Source organism: Oncorhynchus mykiss, chromosome 16 (assembly GCF_057628025.1).
Source record: "Oncorhynchus mykiss isolate SJ-2025 chromosome 16, ASM5762802v1, whole genome shotgun sequence".
Taxonomy (NCBI): domain Eukaryota; kingdom Metazoa; phylum Chordata; class Actinopteri; order Salmoniformes; family Salmonidae; genus Oncorhynchus; species Oncorhynchus mykiss.
This window is the reverse complement of record NC_143037.1, coordinates 65497501-65520306: the sequence shown is the minus strand read 5'-3', so window position 1 is coordinate 65520306 and position 22806 is coordinate 65497501. Positions and strand designations below refer to the sequence as shown.

The following is a 22806-nucleotide window of genomic DNA, read 5'->3' as shown; positions in this document are numbered from 1 at the left end:
CCCTCCTCTCTCAATGTTTTCTCTTTCTCACAGTCAAGTAACCATATCACAAACCCTGAACATAAAACCTTCACTTTCACTCCACATCCACCATCCACTGAGGTCCAGGGTGCTTCGTTATCCTATAGATATGATGTTATTGCTTCCCTAAACCCAATGAACTAAACAGTGTCATGTACAGCTAACAATCCTTCAGAGCAGAAACAAAGTGCAGGGTGATAGATGTGAAAATAAACCATGGCAAGCAACATAATCACTGCTGAAAAGCGTGCTGTGTTGTTAGACAAGCAAATTTCTCTACTGTGAGCATGGTTTCTATAGAGCTCTCTCTCTCTCGCTCTCTCACTTACATACACACAAACACGCACGCGCACACACATACAGAATAGCACTAAATCGCTCAGCACGGAATGGAACATTCTGGGAACCCTAATTGTGCCCATTTTCTATAAAAAATAATAATTGAAAAAGCTCAAATCCATCTCAGAGCCAGGCTCTACAGTATAACCACTTACAGATGAACTCCATCAGTGGAGGCTCCTCAGAGAAGGAAGGGGGAGGACCATTCTACCATAAATAATGAAACATTCAAAAGACACATTTTTTAGATAAAACGATACTAAATATATCCACGTAACAAAACATCTGATTAAAACACACTGTTTTGCAATAAAGGTCTACAGTAGTCTCAACAACACACTCCAGGCTAGCACCATAGTTTAGCTAGAGGACAGCTATATCCCGTCCTCCTCTGGCTACAGTACATTGACTTCAATACGAAACCTAGGAGCCTCACGGGCCTTACCCTTACCCTTCCATAGACCTACATGGTAATTATGACCACTTCCGGACGACGTCCTCCAACCAATAAAAGATTTTGCAATATGAACTGACATGTTGTCTTTCCAAAAATAGGTTTAGGATTAGAGAACGAACCTAGTGTGGTGTGTTGGGGTTGTGCCACAGAGCATTATGGGGGTTCTACGTGTTAATAATCTTGGTGAGTTGGTGACATATTGGATAGAGAATGAGAGTGAAGAGTGATAGTTGAGAATTTTGGGGAAATTATTCAATTCAAATTAGTTTCTTCAAACTACAGGAGGCGGAAGAGGTAGATTATATATTGTTTTCTTGGTTTTAGAACTATATTTGTGTTGCGTTAGTGCAATTTATTTACATTTGTCTTGCTAACTTTAGTAGCAAGTAGCTAGCTAGCTACCAGGGTGCAGTTTTCTCTTCCAGAATGGCTTACTAATGCAAACAACAACTTAGTGGATTTTTTGTTGAAGAAGCCCTTTATTGCCCATATCAGATTCAATCTTCCTGGAAAAAGCTGCATCGATCACGTAATGGACAAACATCTGCGTATTCAAACTGCTCAACACAATGAGAAGGTAAGATGAAACAGGGTCACATGCAGATTATCGGCAAGAGTTGGCTTTTACTTAGGGGCACGACGAGAGGGAAAGTTCAACTAACAAGGGCAACTACTGTACAAGGAGCTTGTAGAGGTAATTATGATGCTTTACTTGCTGAGCATATGGAAGTTTCTATTGTCTTCTCTGGGATGTCGAAATCAATTCAGTATGATTTAATCGCTTCCTTTGCGTCATCCATTAAACGTGAGATTAAAAAGAGAGGTTGACGTAGCACATTTCCACTTTCCTCCGGCATTAACACATCATCAATCCAGGCAGACAAAAGCAAAAACTCTTTACATAAATGTTGCAGCAGCCTAGCCTAAACATTGGAGATCTGACATGCTGTATGGGATGAAAACGAGACTACTTTTCAGTCTGATCAACTGTAGGCTACCAATAAGAGCAGATGCATACAGCCTATGCGCCCTGTCCATCTGGTCAGTGTAAACTAATTGGTAACGTAATTGGTCATGTATTTATAGTCTATTTGTGTGTCAGGAGAAAATGTGAATGTGATCAAATGTGGTTTATATTCAAACTTGGGATGGCTAGGCGGCCTAGGCCTTTTCAATCACAAATTATTAACTGGAATGAATCAATCGACATAATAGTGATGACATAGACTGTGAGTAAATGTTTTATTAGGCCTGCAGTTGCATAGGCCTGCACTATGCAAGCATGCATAAAAAGCTCAGCCCTGTGAGTTCTGTTGTCCATCAGTTGTTGTCTCTGTGTCTGGGTAGAGGAAACACCCTGTTAGTCTATTCTAAGTCTAAGGTTGCTGCAGTTTGACAGGGTTTTTAAGACCATGTGACCGGATTAGAAAAACTGGTCCCATCATAGCCCATATAAAACCTTTTCACAACTGATTAATCACTGTCATACTCTATAAGGTCCTGAGTTTTCCTGGTTAAGTTACCAGATAAGGAAAAACTCTGGGCCCCAGGGGAAAGAAAATGTCCCCACCACTCTGGGACCTATGGTGCTACCAGTCTGCTCACAGTTGTCAGTTATCATCAGGTATGTGAACGGCCAGGGCTTTATCCAGGAACATTTCTCAGATGTGTCAAGTCGGCGAGATGCGCAGTCTATGTTTGGCTTTGTGAATGCTAAAATGTCTGAGTTTAACTTCATGTAGAATCTTGTTGACTAAACCTACGCTGGCGCAGCTGCAATGGAATTTATCTGCTATTTTATACAGCTAAGTGAGTGCCCCTCATGTTCCCTGATTTAAAAGGTGATGACCACTCCACTCCACAACCATTGTCAACTCTCTCCTGACAGGAACTGAAGCCATGTCTCATGTGCCCTCTCATCCACTGGCACATTGAATGTTTCCTCTCCAAGCACTGTGAGTAGACCGGTCAATTTTCTATGTAGAGGAAATTACATACACAAACACAATCACATTATTACACATCAATAATTTTACTCCTTGTTTGAACTAACTCATTCTTAGCTTTTTTGTCTAACTGTGTAGTGTGTTGTGTTATTGTTTTTTGTCTTCCAAGTAAAATCCTGTCCTGCCCCCAGTGGAAGAGTTGAGCTCTTCTCCAACACCATCCATTCATGATGAGCCTGTCCTGCACTGAAGCCTCTGAACACCTCAACTCATGCTTCATACGCTCATTCAATCACTGCTGTGATCCCTTCCCAACGCTGTGTAAGTAGCTCTCTCAATCCCATTCCCCATAATATTGTACTCTAAATGTCTATATTAAGTGCTTTAGGTTCAAATAATTTGTCTTTCACAATTTATTTTAAAGACGCTTTGTCGTCTCCGTGCGGTCCGTGCCTTTACCCATCCTCCTCAATTTTTCAAGTCACCCACCTCCACTGGACTCCATTGCATTTAATTGATGGGGGAATGGCAATCGTTTCTCCCAATCCAATCAAAGGTAATGAGGGCTAGCGCTCTCCTGACACCCCCTTGTTGAGTGAATGGTACGGCCTATACCCCATGACTTCCTAAATTATTTAGCATACAGGGCCCCAGACTGATTGACTTCATCTAGTCAACATTTCCTGCATCGTCCCTTGTAAGTGCAGTTGTATAATTGCGTGCTGTGGTATTAGGGGAAAGGGTTCTCTGGCCTGATCAAATCTATGTACATTCATATCTACAGATCTCTTAGGTTCATTGTTTCATTGTTTATGGAAGAATTGGGCCTCTGGTCTACTTTCTTTTCCGCCCCCCTCTCTCCTTTTTTGTACCTCTTTCTCTCTTTCTATACAACACTTTACATCAAGTGCATGATCATATGGTATCACCAATCACATCAGAACTTTTCACATCGGATTAGTCAAAAACCAAGAAAAAAAGGTTAGTATTGGACTGCCTGTGCAAACGCATCATTAGAAGATTCTGGTGATGACATCAGGTGAGGACACAGTAGACCGTGTGTGAGATCACACTGCATGTGGAGCTGATGACACTCAATCCAGACAAACAGCCAGAGGGGGAACAGGCACGCTCGTTTTGCAAGAGAAAGGTGGCCCTGGCAGGGCGTGACACGCTCCCTCTGCCCGCTGGCACTGTCCAGCTGCTGGAGCTCTAACACTGAACATCCCCTGTTATGTTCCTTGTTATTTTGTTTGAGTAGTTGTTGCCTTTGGGCACAGATCTAGGATCAGGTTACTCTCTAAATCCTATCTTAATCATTAGCTGGGGTAAACACAAAACTGACCTTAAACTCTTGTCTGTTTCCTCCTTAAAACAAAATGAGTATCAAGCCAGAGAGAGAGAATGATAAGGATATCTCCAGGCGAGGGGTCGAACAAAGATCTGGTGCTGCCTGTTTTCCTCACTTCAGAACAAACCGGATGGAGAGCCATGAAGAAAGCTATGAAAAAAATAACTTAACTTTTTTTATGTCGTTGTGAGGTGTACTCTTCTCTAACTAGATCTCTTAAGCGGTGACTTTGAAATTTGGACATCTATCCATGTCCTGAGCACGTCGGGAAATGTCTTCAAAACCGCCCACTATGGGCAACAGCGAGCACTATTACCATCAAGTAGGCTTGGGATTTGACGGGGGTGGTGGATGGGCATAATCCTATTACTCTGTGGATCCCAGTGGTGGACACTTGTTTGTAAACAAACCTTAACCCTTACCTTAACCATTCAGAATGAGTGCCTAAACATAAGATGTTAACCAAAACCTTAACCTTCTAAATCTAGACGTTTTGTAGAAACGGAGTGATGCTGAGAGAGAGAGAGAGAGAGAGAGAGAGAGAGAGAGAGAGAGAGAGAGAGAGAGAGAGAGAGAGAGAACAAATGAAAAACATCAGAATTGAGTGCATTTAGTTCGGATATTCCCAGAGGTAGGGAGGGAAGGAAGGAAGGAGGCAGCAGCAGTCCAGTCAGCTAGACTTTGGTCAGGGGATGAGGACATGGTCATGCACACGTGGCCTTATGTAACCACAGGGACCAGACTGTCTGAAAAGGCCTGGAGATTGCTACACACTGCTTGTGGATGCCAGCAGTCCGTTCCACACAGTAAACAATGTGGAAGCTGTTATCAATCACCGCCAGAGTCAGTAAACAGACCCAACAATCACTGGAGCCCAATGAAGGGTTGCTCTGTGTATACAATATAATGGAGGCCCACTAAGACTGGCTCTGCCTTTACTATGGCTGACCGAGGGAATAACTTAGTATGGGAGTGGAGAGTGTAGAGGGAAAGAAGAGGTGAGGAAAGGAGGGAGAGGTAGAAGGCAGGAGAAGACGATAGATGGATGTAGAGGAAGAGATGGTGCATTAGGGAGGAAGTAGAGAAGGGAGATGAGGACGGAGAGGGATAAATATACAGAGAACCAGCTCTCATCTTTAGTCACTCATTCACAGTCCATTTACTGCTGTTGTGTTGAATAATTTGCCATTATTTCAGTAACTCGATAGCTTTCATCAGCCTCAGTGCATACGGCGGTCAGAGCATCAAACAACAGGAGAAGAGGAGGTCTAGAAGGGAAAGAAGTGGAGAGAGATAGAATGCCTTTCATTAAAACATCAAAGAAGGCGTATCATTCCCCAAATGCCTGCGCTTCACTGAGCCACTTGTTGCATTGTTAGATGAGTTCTGGGCGATTCAGCTGTAAAATTAAAGGAGAGCCGCACACTCTAGGAGCTCAGATGCAATAATTTAATAACCTATTGTCCAACGTTTCGACAGACAAGCTGTCTTCATCGCCTCTCGATTCAGCTGTAACACATTGACCACTTGGCTCTTGTTGTTTAAGCTAATCACGTGGCAAGAGGGTGCCAGACTCCAATGCTTCTTCTCAAGGATTAACACCAGGAAGTTGGGGGAACAGATTAAACAAGCGCACACTTTGGTCTCACTCTCTTGTTTGCTCTCTTCCCCCCTTACTCTTTCAACTGGATATCTCTTTCCATTTATGTGTCCATCCATCCATTGATGTGTCCATCCCTCCTTTTATGTGTCCATCCATCCATTTATGTGTCCATCCATCCTTTTATGTGTCCATCCATCCTTTTATGTGTCCATCCCATCCCTCCTTTTATGTGTCCATCCATCCTTTTATGTGTCCATCCATCCTTTTATGTGTCCATCCCTCCTTTTATGTGTCCATCCCTCCTTTTATGTGTCCATCCCTCCTTTTATGTGTCCATCCATCCTTTTATGTGTCCATCCATTTATGTGTCCATCCCTCCTTTTATGTGTCCATCCATCCTTTTATGTGTCCATCCCTCCTTTTATGTGTCCATCCATCCTTTTATGTGTCCATCCATCCATGTATGTGTCCATCCCTCCTTTTATGTGTCCATCCATCCACCCATTTTGTGCTGCCTGTGCCTGGATCAGGGTTATTTCACAGCCCCCACCCGGGGGTCAGGGAGGGTGGGCTGGGGGGAGCCATGGAGGTTGGGCTGGGGGGGGGGGGGGGGGTAGGCTGGGGGGAGCCATGGAGGGTGGGCTGCGGGGAGCCATAGAGGGTGGGCTGGGGGGAGCCATGGAGGGTGAGCTGGGGGGGAGCCAGGGAGGGTAGGCTGGGGGGAGCCATGGAGGTTGGGCTGGGGTGGGGGGGGGGCATAGAGGGTAGGCTGGGGGGTGGCGTGGAGGGTGGGCTGGAGGGGGAGCATGGAGCGTGGGCTGGGGGGAGCCATAGAGGGTGGGCTGTGGGCTGGGGGGGAGCCAGGGAGGTTGGGCGGGGGGAGCCATGGAGGGTGGGCTGGGGAGAGCCATGGAGGGTGGGCTGGGGGGTGGCATGGAGGGTGGGCTGGGGGGGAGCCAGGGAGGGTGGACTTTGGGGGGAGCCATGGAGGGTGGGCTGGGGTGGATGGGGGGCATGGAGGGTGGGCTGGGGGGAGCCATAGAGGGTAGGCTGGGGGGAGCCGTGGAGGGTGGGCTGGGGGGGGCTGTGGAGGGTGGGCTGGAGGGGGAGCATGGAGGGTGGGCTGGAGGGGGATCATGGAGGGTGGGCTGGGGGGGCCATGGAGGGTGGGCTGGGGGGGCATGGAGGATGGGCTGGGGGGAGCCATGGAGGGTGGGCTGGGGTGGGCCATGGTGGGTGGGCTGGGGGTAGCCATGGAGGGTGGGCTGGGGGGGAGCCATGGAGGGTGGGCTGGGGGGAGCCATGGAGGGTGGGCTGGGGGGGAGCCATGGAGGGTGGGCTGGGGGGAGCCATGGAGGGTGGGCTGGGGGGGAGCCATGGAGGGTGGGCTGGGGGGAGCCATGGAGGGTGGGCTGGGGGGGAGCCATGGAGGGTGGGCTGGGGGGGAGCCATGGAGGGTGGGCTGGGGGGAGCCATAGAAGGTAGGCTGGGGGGAGCCGTGGAGGGTGGGCTGGGGGGGGCTGTGGAGGGTGGGCTGGAGGGGGAGCATGGAGGGTGGGCTCGGGGGGCCATGGAGGGTGGGCTGGGGGGGAGCCATGGAGGTTGGGCTGGGGTGGGGGGGGGCATAGAGGGTAGGCTGGGGGGTGGCGTGGAGGGTGGGCTGGAGGGGGGGCATGGAGCGTGGGCTGAGGGGAGCCATAGAGGGTGGGCTGTGGGCTGGGGGGGAGCCAGGGAGGTTGGGTGGGGGGAGCCATGGAGGGTGGGCTGGGGAGAGCCATGGAGGGTGGGCTGGGGGGTGGCATGGAGGGTGGGCTGGGGGGAGCCAGGGAGGGTGGGCTCTGGGGGGAGCCATGGAGGGTGGGCTGGGGTGGATGGGGGGCATGGAGGGTGGGCTGGGGGGAGCCATAGAGGGTAGGCTGGGGGGAGCCGTGGAGGGTGGGCTGGGGGGGGCTGTGGAGGGTGGGCTGGAGGGAGAGCATGGAGGGTGGGCTGGAGGGGGATCATGGAGGGTGGGCTGGGGGGGCCATGGAGGGTGGGCTGGGGGGGCCATGGAGGGTGGGCTGGGGGGAGCCATGGAGGGTGGGCTGGGGTGGGCCATGGTGGGTGGGCTGGGGGGAGCCATGGAGGGTGGGCTGGGGGGGAGCCATGGAGGGTGGGCTGTGGGGAGCCATGGAGGGTGGGCTGGGGGGGAGCCATGGAGGGTGGGCTGGGGGGAGCCATGGAGGGTGGGCTGGGGGGAGCCATGGAGGGTGGGCTGGGGGGGAGCCATGGAGGGTGGGCTGGGGGGGAGCCATGGAGGGTGGGCTGGGGGGGAGCCATGGAGGGTGGGCTGGGGGGAGCCATAGAAGGTAGGCTGGGGGGAGCCGTGGAGGGTGGGCTGGGGGGGGGCTGTGGAGGGTGGGCTGGAGGGGGAGCATGGAGGGTGGGCTGGAGGGGGAGCATGGAGGGTGGGCTGGGGGGGGCCATGGAGGGTGGGCTGGGGGGGAGCCATGGAGGGTGGGCTGGGGTGGGCCATGGTGGGTGGGCTGGGGGGAGCCATGGAGGGTGGTCTGGGGGGAGCCATGGAGGGTGGGCTGGGGGGAGCCATGGAGGGTGGAGTAGTATGTTTCTAGAGGTACCACAATGATACTAAAGTCATTATCTTGATAGTATTTGGGGCACCCCAACCTAGGGCAGTGGCGTCTGCTTTCCCTGGTTTCAGTTTTTTGGAGTGGGTGTAGGGAAGGTTAGAGGGGGGGAATCCAACAAGTGAAACCCCACACTGGAATTATAGTATTTGAAGCTGGAGGAGGATGGCCTGGGGTTGGAAGGGTTCATAGGGTCAACTGCAGCAGGGACAGGTCAGGGGAGCATCTGCTGGGACACTCTCATTCTCTTTCTCAGATTCAGATCAGATTCATTAGCATGAATGGCAAGGTGACTGATGCTTAAGCAAAGTGAGACAGATAATAACATCAACAATAACGACATTAAACGTCTCTGCTAAAGACGTTTGATTCACTGATGAGCCCTTGGACACACACACGCACACACACGCAGACAAACGTGTCAGCTGAGGGACCCCGGGGCAGTGTAGCTGCACATCTGAGTGTTTCTTTATAATGTCAAAACATTTATCTCCAAAACATTTCTCTCCAGGATGAAGCTGGGGGGCACTCACTCTAATCGTTTGAACCACAGCAGGGTGGTCAAATACTGTACCTCTAGCACATGATGGCGTTGAGGGAAGTCAAGTACATGTGCGTAATGAATAATAACCTTGCCTGAGACTTGAAGACACGTGTTAGCTCCCAGAATTCAGACGATGCCCGATACCAGATACTTTTTCTCAACCAGGTTTCCCAGAGGCATTTCCAGATGAGTTCACAGTGAGCGGTCTTCACATAGACAGACTGAGGTATTCACACAGAAGTATTCACACACACAAACACACACACACAAGTTAGGCAAGACAAAGTGACCTCTATCCCCTTAAATCTGTCCGGTTCGTCGTGCCCCTGTCAGTCCCTGTTAGTGTACTGGTGACACAGTGTAGGTCACATACCAACACACAACAGCTGCTGCTCTGGCTAACACTGGAGCCAATGACCTACGGGCAGTACACCACTCGCTGCACAGCTACACAGACATACCATTAGCGTTACCGTCTCTACTGAAAATGATGTAGGTAACTAGGTAAGTCAGTTACTAGGTAGGCAATGTGTAGCATACGCTGGCAGAACACTCTCTCTCACAAACACATGTACGTACACACACACACATCTCTCACAATCACGCGTATGTACATACGCACAAACTCACACACTTCAATACACTCACAAACTTCAATACACCCACACACTCACACACTTCAATACACTCACACACTCACACACTCAGTTTTTCATGGCGTCTCTCAGTCACTTCCGTAGGGAAACAGAAGTGTCATCCCAGGACTGTATTGAATGGAAATATGAGATCAGAGGAAATACAGTGGAAATACTTCAGTATTGAAAAGATTGCATGGAGGGGTGTCAAAGCTGATGTGGTGAGGAGCAGGACAGGTGTGTGTGTGTGTGTGTGTGTGTGTGTGTGTGTGTGTGTGTGTGTGTGTGTGTGTGTGTGTGTGTGTGTGTGTGTGTGTGTGTGTGTGTGTGTGTGTGTGTGTGTGTGTGTGTGGATTTACTCTGTCTAGCAGGATAATCCCTCATATAAAGTGGTGCTGTTGAAACAAATCTCAGATTAATAAAGACATGAGTTCCCGGGACTGGAGCAGACCGGAACCAATCCTGGATTTCATGTGATCCGGGGTGGGAATTGAGTCACTTTGGAAAACAGTAACACTCAACCACACACACAGAGAGATTCTCTCTTACTTATAGTCAGTGACAGCCATAGCCATGTGGGTTTGCCAATTTCTCTTCAGATTCTGACGTTTATCCACATTACAACAAATGTAGAAGTTGCTCCAAATGTCAAATTTCAAAGTGTTTTTGACACCCTGGGTTGTTCCTCCTGCTCCGTATGGGATTACGCCCATCCGCCACCCCTGTCCAGAACACACTAGCAAAACCCAAGCCTACTTGATTGTAATAGTGCTCTATGTTGCCCCAAGTGGCCAGTTTTGAAGGAATTTCCTGACTTCCTCAGGACATGAACAGACGTCCATTTTCGAAGTCAATCTTGAGCGATCTGGCTGGTGGTTTACCAATATAGGAAAGGCCTTGGGAGTTGAATAGCATGGAAAACCATTGCCGTAGCACCTTTCCCTATCCCCAAACCAGCCACCCCTTTGTCCATAGCTCCTTCACCACAGTCTATCCGTCCTCCTAGGATGTGCTAACTACCCATCCCTGTTTCCTATCTTCCTTCTAGCTCTATACCAGAGAAATGTAGAATGACTTTACTCTGTCCAAATCTGACGAGGTTTCTACGTGATTTCTGTTCCCAGTTAAACACACATCTCTGCTTAAGAATCTGGAAAGAGGTTTGGATCACTGATGAGCTCTTTAACACAAGCACACACACTTAGAGCTCAACCAGATGTTTATTACTCCCTACGTAAGCTTTGAGGTGCCGGTCCGTTCCAAACTCTTTCCCCCCACACAATTATATACCACAGTAATGAAATGAAAACTGTGATTTTGACACAATGGTTTCCAGGTTCTGCTCATGTCTGCTTGATTTACACTTGTGACCAATAATCACACACACACTTGCGCACGCGCATACGCACACACTTCCCCTTTGCGTTCCGACAGTTTCTCTATACACAAAATTGGGAAGCTTGTGTAAATGGCTGTGGATACTAGATTGAGAGGCCTGGTACTCTATGTCTGAATGGCAGTGGACTGACTATGAGCTGTGAAACAGGGACCATCTGGCGACTTTCTGAGTGTCTCAGGGCTGTGTGTATTCCAGTCTGTTCACAGAGCAGCAGGATGATTAGCATCTGTCTGTCAGTGAGCCACAGACAGTTACATTAGTAGACTGTCTCTGTTTCCACAGGAGCCCATGATTGGGAAGACTGACCGTTAGATGTACAGCTTACTGTGTCTCTTTCCAGAGATGGGAAAGGGCATGTAGAAAGAGTGATGAGAGATTTCTCAAGGATCCACTATGGCCATCACTCTGATTCTAGAGAAAATCACAGGCTCCTAACCTGTATAGAGTGGTATGAGATATTGGCATGGAGAGCAATGATCTGGGGTGGAGAGAAGACTGTGGTTTGGAGAATATGCATACGCGCACACACACAGAACACTCACACAGACACACGGGCACACACACTCACACACACACACACACAGACACACGTATGATGGTTTGACAGGGAGTGAGAGGTTGTTTCAATAAGAGCAGGCTTTGGGGAGAGTTACTGAGTCTGCCCTAGAGATGTTTTCTTTTAATAAAGAATGAAAACAAAGCAGCAACCGTAAGGATTTACTCTGATCAACCTCAGCTAGCTCAGCCCGCCAAAAACATTACACATCTCAGTTAAGTAAAGGGCCAAAAAGTTCATCAAGGACCTCAGCCACCCAAACCATGGCCTGTTCACCCTGCTACCATCCAGAATGCGATGTCAGTACAGGTGCATCAAAGCTGGGACCGAGAGACTGAAAGCTTCTATCTTCTATTGAACATCTTGGCCATGTCACTCATGCTGCCAAACACACCATTTTACCGATCCTCAACTTCGGCGATGTCATTTACAAAATAGTCTCCAACACCCTACTCAACAAATTGGATGCAGTCTATCACAGTGCCATCCGTTCTGTCACCAACGCCCCATATACTACCCATCACTGCGACCTGTATGCTCTCGTTGGCTGGCCCTCGCTTCATACTTGTCGCCAAACCCACTGGCTCCAAGTAATTTACAAGACCCTGCTAGGTAAAGTCCTGCCTTATCTCTGCTCACTGGTCACCATAGCAGCACCCACCCGTAGCATGCATTCCAGCAGGTATATATAGCCCAAACAACTACCCCTTCCCCTACTGTATTTACAGTGCCTTGCGAAAGTATTCGGCCCCCTTGAACTTTGCGACCTTTTGCCACATTTCAGGCTTCAAACATAAAGATATAAAACTGTATTTTTTTTGTGAAGAATCAACAACAAGTGGGACACAATCATGAAGAGGAACGACATTTATTGGATATTTCAAACTTTTTTAACAAATCAAAAACTGAAAAATTGGCCGTGCAAAATTATTCAGCCCCCTTAAGTTAATACTTTGTAGCGCCACCTTTTGCTGCGATTACAGCTGTAAGTCGCTTGGGGTATGTCTCTATCAGTTTTGCACATCGAGAGACTGACATTTTTTCCCATTCCTCCTTGCAAAACAGCTCGAGCTCAGTGAGGTTGGATGGAGAGCATTTGTGAACAGCAGTTTTCAGTTTTTTCCACAGATTCTTGATTGGATTCAGGTCTGGACTTTGACTTGGCCATTCTAACACCTGGATATGTTTATTTTTGAACCATTCCATTGTAGATGTTGCTTTATGTTTTGGATCATTGTCTTGTTGGAAGACAAATCTCCATCCCAGTCTCAGTTCTTTTGCAGACTCCATCAGGTTTTCTTCCAGAATGGTCCTGTATTTGGCTCCATCCATCTTCCCATCAATTTTAACCATCTTCCCTGTCCCTGCTGAAGAAAAGCAGGCCCAAACCATGATGCTGCCACCACCATGTTTGACAGTGGGGATGGTGTGTTCAGCTGTGTTGCTTTTACGCCAAACATAACGTTTTGCATTGTTGCCAAAAAGTTCAATTTTGGTTTCATCTGACCAGAGCACCTTCTTCCACATGTTTGGTGTGTCTCCCAGGTGGCTTGTGGCAAACTTTAAACGACACTTTTTATGGATATCTTTAAGAAATGGCTTTCTTCTTGCCACTCTTCCATAAAGGCCAGATTTGTGCAATATACGACTGATTGTTGTCCTATGGACAGAGTCTCCCACCTCAGCTGTAGATCTCTGCAGTTCATCCAAAGTGATCATGGGCCTCTTGGCTGCATCTCTGATCAGTCTTCTCCTTGTATGAGCTGAAAGTTTAGAGGGACGGCCAGGTCTTGGTAGATTTGCAGTGGTCTGATACTCCTTCCATTTCAATATTATCGCTTGCACAGTGCTCCTTGGGATGTTTAAAGCTTGGGAAATCTTTTTGTATCCAAATCCGGCTTTAAACTTCTTCACAACAGTATCTCGGACCTGCCTGGTGTGTTCCTTGTTCTTCATGATGCTCTCTGCGCTTTTAACGGACCTCTGAGACTACCACAGTGCAGGTGCATTTATACGGAGACTTGATTACACACAGGTGGATTGTATTTATCATCATTAGTCATTTAGGTCAACATTGGATCATTCAGAGATCCTCACTGAACTTCTGGAGAGAGTTTGCTGCACTGAAAGTAAAGGGGCTGAATAATTTTGCACGCCCAATTTTTCAGTTTTTGATTTGTTAAAAAAGTTTGAAATATCCAATAAATGTCGTTCCACTTCATTATTGTGTCCCACTTGTTGTTGATTCTTCACAAAAAAATACAGTTTTATATCTTTCTGTTTGAAGCCTGAAATGTGGCAAAAGGTCGCAAAGTTCAAGGGGGCCGAATACTTTCGCAAGGCACTGTATTTATTTATTTATTTTGCTCCGTTGCACCCCAGTATGTCTACTTTGCACACTCATCTACTGTCAAATCTACCATTCCAGTGTTTAATTGCTATATTGTATTTACTTCGCCACCATGGCCTATTTATTGCCTTTACCTCCCTTATCTTATCTCATCTTATCTTATCTCTTACCTCATTTGCTCACATTGTATATAGACTTATTTTTCCACTGTATTATTGACTGTATGTTTGTTTTACTCCATGTGTAACTCTGTGTTGTTATATGTGTCGAACTGCTTTGCTTTATCTTGTCCAGGTCGCAGTTGTAAATGAGAACTTGTTCTCAACTTGCCTACCTGGTTAAATAAAGGTGAAATAAAATAAATAAACTGTTATAATCTCAACCCAGCACAGCCAGAAGAGGACTGGCTACTCCTCAGAGCCTGGTTCCTCTCTAGGTATCTTTCTAGGTTCCTGCCTTTCTAGGGAGTTTTTCCTAACCACCGTGCTTCTACATCTGCATTGCTTGCTGTTTGGGTTCTAGGATGGGTTTATGTATAGCACTTTGTGGCATCGGCTGATGTAAAAAGGGCTTGATGAATATATTTGATAGAATCCATCAATCAATCTCAAGGCCATTAGACTATTAAATAGTCCCCACTAGCTGGCCAAAGCAAAGCAAAAATTTGAGATTTATTAAAAAGATAAACAGAAATACTGTATAAGTATTCAGACCCTATGCTATGAGATTCTAAATTGAGCTCAGGTGCATCCTGTTTCCATTGATCATCTTTGAGATGTTTCTACAAACTGATTGGAGTCCACCTGTGGTAAATACAATTGACAGTGCACGTCAGAGCAAAAACCAAGCCATGAGGTTGAAGGATTTGTCCTTAGACAGCATTGTGTCTAGGCACAGATTTTGGGAAGGGTACTTTAACATTTCTGCAGTATAGAAGGTCCCCAATAACACAGTGGCCTTCATCATTCTTAAATTAAACCACCAAGGCTCTTCCTAGAGCTGCCCACCCTGCCAAACTGAGCATTCTGGGGAGAAGGGCCTTGGTCAAGGAGGTGACCAAGAACCTGATGGTCACTCTGACAGAGCTCTAGAGTTCCTCTGTGGAGATGGGAGAACCTTCCAGAAGGGCAACCATCTCTGCAGCACTCCACCAATCAGGACTTTATGGTAGAGGTGCCAGACAGAAGCCACTCTTCAGTACAAGTCACATGACAGCCCGCTTGGAGTTTGCCCGAAGGCACCTAAAGACTCTCAGACCACGAGAAACAAGATTCTCTGGTCTGATGAAACCAAGACTGAACTCTTTGGCCTGAATGCCAAGTGTCACGTCTGGAGGAAACCTGGCACCATCCCTACGGTGAAGCATGGTGGTAGCAGCATCATGCTTTGGAGTTGTTTTCAGTGGTAGGGACTGGGAGACCAGTCAGGATCGAGGCAAAGATGAACGGAGCAAAGTACAGAGAGATCCTTGATGCAAACCTGCTCCAGAGTGTCCTCAGACTGGGGCGAAGGTTCACCTTCCAACAGGACAAAGACCCTAAGCACAGAGCCAAGACAACGCAGGGGTGGATTCGGGACAAGTCTCTAAATTTCCATGAGTGACTCAGCAAGAGCCCGGACTTGAACCCAATCGAACATCTCTGGAGAGACCTGAAAATACCTGTACAGCAACGCTCCCCATCCAACCTGACAGAGCTTGAGAAGATCTGCAGAGAAGAATGGGAGAAACATTCAAAATACAGATGTGCCAAGCTTGTAGCATCATACCTAAGAACAATCCATGCTGTAATAGCTGCCAAAGGTGCTTCAACAAAGTACCTGTTTTTGCTTTGTCATTGTGGGGTATAGTGTGTAGGCTGTAATGTTAGAAAATGTGGAAAAAGTCAAGGGGTGTAAGGGGTGTGTAACTGTTGGCAGGGAAGTCAGACGCAGGAGAGCAGAACTAGGTAATAGCCGGAGCAGTTTAATTCCAAAACCAACGGCATAAAGAAAATAACAACACGGGTACAAAACCCGACGCGCACCAGTCAACATGTGCACAAGCACTTACAACAAACAATGCCACACAAAGACATGGGGGGAACAGAGGGTTAAATACACAACACGTAATGAGTGAATGAAAACCAGGTGTGTGTGAAAACAAGACAAAACAAATGGAAAATGGATCGGCGATGGCTAGAAGACCCGTGACTTCGACTGCCGAACACCGCCCGAACAAGGAGAGGAACCGACTTCAGTAGAAGTCGTGACAAGGGGTCTGAATACAATACCGAAGGCACCTTATACACACACACACACATACTCCGGACTCCGACATCGCATCCTAATATTTCTATATTTCTTAATTTCATTAATTTACTTTTATATTGGTGTGTATTGTTAGTTATTACTGCACCATTGGAGCTAGGAACACAAGCATTTCGCTATACCCGCAATATCATCTGCTAAATATGTGTATGCAACTAATACATTTTTACATTTTATTCAAAGGTTATGTATGCCTGTTTATGAGAAACTACTTCTCTGTCTCCACCCCTGTGACACCCATAACAACACAGAGTGACACGTGCACACGCACACATGCATGCACGTACACACACACACGGCTTTTATGAGTCTGCTAGGGGAGAAAAAAAAGAATGGGGGAAGAAATCAGAATGATTGAGGGCAGAAGTGAGAGAATAAAAGTATAGCAGAGAGACAGATAATGAGCGAGGGCACAAGACTGACTGTGGGTCAGAAAAATAGCCATATCCTGAATCTGCAGGCTATAACAAAACATGTATTTACTTTCCACTCTTTCTATTAAAATGCCACTTCTCAAATACCCCAGACAGGCTCAGGTATGTGTGTGTGTGTGTGTGTGAGTGTGTGTGTGTGTGTGTGTGTGTGTGTGTGTGTGTGTGTGTGTGTGTGTGTGTGTGTGTGTGTGTGTGTGTGAGTGTGTGTGTGTGTGTGTGTGTGTGTGTGTGTGTGTGTGTGTGTGTGTGTGTGTGTGTGTGTGTGTGTGTGTGTGTGTGTGTGTGTGTGTGTGTGTGTGTGTGTGTGTGTGTCGTGCGTATGTTTGACCATCTACTGTGCACACTAGGACACAGGAAAAAGAGAGAAAGGGAGAAAGAGAGTGAGAGAGAGATAAATAAAGATGAGAGTACAATATGAAGTGATAGATTAATCTGCATGGTGTGCCATCTTTCTTTTGATAAGAGCCTGTAAATAGTTTGTGTCACTGCCAGTGGGGTTTCAAAGCCAAGCATTTAGCCATTTGGGTGGATATCAAAGGCATGCGTTTGTCCATTTCTCTTCCTTTGCTTTTATGGGAGAGGAGAATAATCCTTGTTTCCTCTCTCTCGGCAGTAGTACAGAAACCTGTCTCTCTCACAGGCAGTAAATACCCTTCAGAAATGTTCCCTCTAAACTGCGTGCGTATGCTGAGCAGCTCTTGGAGCAGTCCCACACAGAATTGCCAGAATAATAACAGTCGCTTTCAATGCAAAAAATCTAATTTAACTTCAAGACTGATTTGGTGATTTTGTTGTAGGCTGAGGAGCTCATAGGAGTAGCCTTGTTCTATTTCACAGGCATGAGCGGTTCTTACATCACCCGGACTGAGAGTCATCTAAGTATATGTACATTTAAGATCACAGAGCAGAGCCTCTTGTAGCCGTGTGCACATTTGCTGATATTCTTTGCTAGTTAGGGAGTTACAAGCCCGGTTAAATCTAATTTTGGTCAGGAACGCGGGATTGATTGCTTCATACAAGAGCACAAAACTTGTACACATGGACTGATGCTTTACCTTTCCGAAAGCGCAAATCACTTCAGTGAAAGTTTTAAGGAAGTCATTCAAAAACCTCAAAATAACCTAAAATTTCCATTCTCACAGCGTTAATGAAACCTCCCTTGAAAACATTCAAGAAACCTATGCAAAACATTCAAAGAACCTCCTTGCAACCTAAAAAGAAATTTTCACTTCTATTCTCAGAAGTTTAAAAAACATTTTGTTTTACTGGTCAGGAAATGTGTGGCTTCATTCCCACAACCAATGTGAAACCAAAAACATACGTTCCCACAACTTCCAAGGAACCAAATGTGCTACCTCAAACTGAGTTTGCCTCACTGCAAATCCACTGTAAACTAGACTCCATCTCTGGCTGAATCTACTGGGGCTTCAATCTGATGTATAGAATCAAAACATCCAATGTAATTTTCCCAACGCACAGAGCATCCAATAAAACCATCCTACTCTGCACGCTCTTCCATCCGAGCAGCCTGTCTTTGTTTGTCTACCCACGGTGTCTGGCGAGCTCGGTGCTGTGTGTGCAGGAAGAGCTGCAGACGGGAAGCTGTGAGAGCAGAATATCATTATGGTACAGGGCAGATCTTCGCTATTTGCTCTCCATCAACGGCAGCTCCAACATATAGTGTCCCCAGGACATTTTCGGAGAGACCCAGCTGTCGTCTGACCAATGGAGCTTTCAATGATGCATTGTTTAGATTGGACACAGCATCTTCCCTTCAGAAATGATTAGAACCGGACATAAAATGCAGTCAAGTGATTTGCCGTGACAGATTTTGACATATCCCCGACTGACAAAGCAGACACATATACGCACAAAGACGTGCACACACACACACACACACACACACACCCTTAATGGTAACCCAATGTGTAACAATATTGCTTCCGTCCCTCTCCTCGCCCCTACCTGGGCTCGAACCAGGGACCCTATGCACAGATCAACAGTCACCCACGAAGCATCGTTACCCATCGCTCCACAAAAGCCACAGCCCTTGCAGAGCAAGGGGAACAACTACTTCAAGGTCCTCAGAGTGAGTGAAGTCACCGATTGAAGCAGTTCAGCACAAAGCCCATTATCCAAAGCAGGGGTTCCCAAACCTTTTCACTCAGGCCCCCCTTCCAGCATTGGCTTGTGTGTGGCTGCTCAGCCATGGAAACCCATTTCATGAAGCTTCCGACGAACAGTTCTTGTGCTGATGTTGCTTCCAGAGGCAGTTTAGAACTCAGTAGTGAGTGTTCCAACCGAAGACAGATGTTTTTACGCTCCACGTGCTTCAGCACTCGGCGATCCCGTTCTGTGAGCTTGTGTGGTCTACCACTCCGTGGCTGAGCCGTTGTTGCTCCTAGACGTTTCCACTTCACAATAACAACACTTACAGTTGATTGGGGCAAAGATTTGACAAACTGACTTGTTGGAAAGGTGGCATCCTATGACAGTGCCAAGTTGAATGAATGTCACTGAGCTCTTCAGCAAGGCCATTCTACTGCCAATGTTTGTCTATGGATATTGCATGGGTGTGTGCTCGATGTTATACACCTGTCAGCAACTGAAATAGCCAAATCCATTCATTTTGAAGGTGTGTCCACATACTTTTGAATATATAGTGTATTTCTATGGGCACCAGCACTTTTCATGGCACACAGTGTTCACACCCCTCTTGTTGGCGGAGAGAAGAATTTGCAGCTTTACACCCCCGCACCTCCTCTGCCGACCCACAGTTTGGGAACCATTGATCTAAAATGGGCTAGTCTTCTACACAACAGTCTATGTGCTAGTCTTCTACACAACAGTCTATGTGCTAGTCTTCTACACAGCAGTCTATGTGCTAGTCTTCTACACAACAGTCTAAGGGTTAGTCTTCTACACAGCAGTCTATGTGCTAGTCTTCTACACAACAGTCTATGTGCTAGTCTTCTACACAGCAGTCTATGTGCTAGTCTTCTACACAGCAGTCTATGTGCTAGTCTTCCACACAATAGTCTATGTGCTAGTCTTCCACACAGCAGTCTATGGACTAGTCTTCTACACAGCAGTCTATGTGCTAGTCTTCTACACAACAGTATATGGACTAGTCTTCTACACAGCAGTCTATGGACTAGTCTTCTACACAACAGTCTATGGGCTAGTCTTCTACGCAACAGTCTATGTGCTAGTCTTCTACGCAACAGTCTATGGACTAGTCTTCTACACAGCAGTCTATGTGCAAGTCTTCTACACAACAGTCTATGTGCTAGTCTTCTACACAACAGTCTATGGGCTAGTCTTCTACACAGCAGTCTATGTGCTAGTCTTCTACACAGCAGTCTATGTGCTAGTCTTCTACACAGCAGTCTACGGGCTGTCTTCTACACGAGCAGTCTACTGACTAGTCTTCTTCACAGCAGTCTACGGACTAGTCTTCTACACAACAGTCTATGTGCTAGTCTTCTACATAGCAGTCTATGTGCTAGTCTTCTACACAACAGTCTATGGGCTAGTCTTCTACACAGCAGTCTATGGACTAGTCTTCTACACAACAGTCTGTTCTGGACCGTGGGGATTGCTTTCATTACAGAGCCGAAGTTCAGAATTAATGAGAGGAAGGAGCAGGGCCCAGTGTGTGTTTACTTCCCAGGTAACCTGGGTCAGGACTAAACGAAACTGCATATCAACACACACCAAACAGACAGGAGACAGAGCCAAAAAGAGGAGGAGGACAACGAAGAAGGAGAGAGGGAGAGAGAGAGGGCAGTTTCTTGGATTGTGAGTCGGTCCATAATGATTGAATCATCTGAGTAATGCTCCTTCTGGGTAAACAACAAAGACAGTAAATCTTTTGGGTGAGTCCCTCTGAGACCCGTCTAGTAAAACCCTTCTCACATGGGCTTCCTATTACACAACATTGCTTTGTGTGACATCACTATGATAAATGCCATGCGTGCCACTCACGTGTGAGAGCAACAAAAGTGAACAGAGTATGTAAACAGCAACAACCCTTAGCCCCTTTCCCTAGCCCCTACAACGTCAGTGTTGGCAGATTTAAATGATCATGTATAGGATTAAGCAATATGGCAGATGCTTTCCTAAGCCCATCTCAAAGGTGTCATCACTATTTTGCCCATATGTTTCCTTCAAATCTGCAGTCCCATTCGTATTGTGATACAAATTCAACAAAGCTTTTTCAGATAGAAACAATGCCAATTATCTGCATATTTCAATCTTGTTTATATTAAATAGTGACGCCAGTGAAAATGGTCATAGGGGACCACCCAGCCCACTCCCACTGTTAGGGCCTCGCCTACTCCTTAGAGGGAGAATTACATTGTGTGTGTGTGTGTGTGTGTGCGTGTGCGTGCGTGCGTGTGTGTGCGCAAGCGTTTGTCTGTATTGCCTTGGTTGAGTTGAAGGTGCTTGGGTTGCTAAATCTAAAAGCCTTTGGCATGATCTAAAACTCTTGGTCATATCTATAACAAATTGGCCATAAATCCAACCATTTGGCCCCATCTCAAACCTCTGGCCATATCTCAAGTCCTCAGCTGTATTTATAACCATTAGGCCTCATCTCAAACCTCTGGCCATGTCTCAGTCCTCAGCCATATCTATAACCATTTGGCCGGATCAAGCCCTGTATTGTGTGTATATCAGGGCTGTGTTTATTGCCCGTGGTTTACTATTGGTATGTAAGGTCTCCCATAGGTCAAGCTCGTGGCCACCTTGCTTCAGTATGCCTGGCCCTGACGTACACACTGACAGAGACACATCGTACACAGAGAGAGAGACACACACACATTAACAGACACACACACTCCCACAGAAAGAGACACATGCAAACTTTGACAGACACACACACACACACACACACACACTGACAGAGGCTTGTCAAATTAAACTATTTTAGTTGCAGTGGTGACAGCAGCACGAGACAGGGCTCAGATTAGAGCTGAATAACTGAGGTGAGACTGGGATTCTGGCCAGGGAGAGAGAGAGAGGAGGGTGGGGGTCTGGCCAGGGAGAGAGAGAGAGAGAGGAGGGTGGGGGTCTGGCCAGGGAGAGAGAGAGAGAGAGGAGGGTGGGGGTCTGGCCAGGGAAAGAGAGAGAGAGGAGGGTGGGGGTCTGGCCAGGGAAAGAGAGAGGGGAGGGTGGGGGTCTGGCCAGGGAGAGAGAGAGAGAGGAGGGTGGGGGTCTGGCCAGGGAGAGAGAGAGAGGAGGGTGGGGGTCTGGCCAGAGAGAGAGAGAGAGAGAGAGAGGAGGGTGGGGGTCTGGCCATGGAGAGAGAGAGAGAGAGAGAGGAGGGTGGGGGTCTGGCCAGGGAGAGAGAGAGAGAGAGAGAGAGGAGGGTGGGGGTCTGGCCAGGGAGAGAGAGAGAGAGAGAGGAGGGTGGGGGTTTGGCCAGGGAGAAAGAGAGAGAGAGAGGAGGGTGGGGGTCTGGCCAGGGAGAGAGAGAGAGAGAGAGGAGGGTGGGGTTCTGGCCAGGGAGAGAGAAGAGGAGGGTGGGGGTCTGGCCAGGGAGAGAGAAGAAGAGGGTGGGGGTCTGGCCAGGGAGAGAGAGAGGAGGGTGGGGGTCTGGCCAGGGAGAGAGAGAGAGAGAGAGGAGGGTGGGGGTCTGGCCAGGGAGAGAGAGAGAGAGAGAGGAGGGTGGGGGTCTGGCCGGGGAGAGAGAAGAGGAGGGTGGGGGTATAAAGGGAAGACAGAGAGCCTGTTATCCCACCAGCCCAATCCTCCAACCAGCCATCCTTGGCCCCACTGTTCTGGCTGTCTGTCCCATGAAACCTGGTTCCCCCTCCAGAAGCCTGTCTGTAAAATCTGTCCGGGCACTAGACCACAGAAATAGGAGATGGTGATAGAGGGAGAGGGGGGGGGGGGGGGGGTGAAAGACGGAGAGAGAAAGACAGTGAGAGAAAGAGAAAATAAGAGAGGTGGGGGAAGAGAAAGAGGAGTGGGGAGAAAGATTTACCGTTATATTAAAGACCTGGGGGAAGAAAAGAGAGGAAAAATGATTTTTCTGGACTTTTAAAAGGTCTGTGAATAAGTCACAGGTCCTACTGTACCATGAGACTTAGACTGTGATTAACGGGCTAGCACTTCACACACCTGTTGAGGAAGACAAAGAGAGAGAGAGTGATTTGATATTCTGCTCAGTTGACTGTATACAGATATATGGATTACAATTTACCCAGATGACCCATACTCTTTAAAAGA

General features: G+C 47.5%; 1 long non-coding RNA gene across 1 annotated transcript in view; it reads left to right on the top strand.

Moving 5' to 3' along the window:
- The first annotated feature begins 2327 nt into the window (after positions 1 to 2327).
- Positions 2328 to 22806, top strand: part of LOC149976958 (uncharacterized) — a 23730-nt gene continuing 3251 nt past the window's right edge. The window contains exons 1-2 of the long non-coding RNA XR_016487480.1: positions 2328 to 2772; positions 2933 to 3084. This is a non-coding gene — a long non-coding RNA (uncharacterized LOC149976958). The remainder of the gene's footprint in view (positions 2773 to 2932; positions 3085 to 22806) is intronic.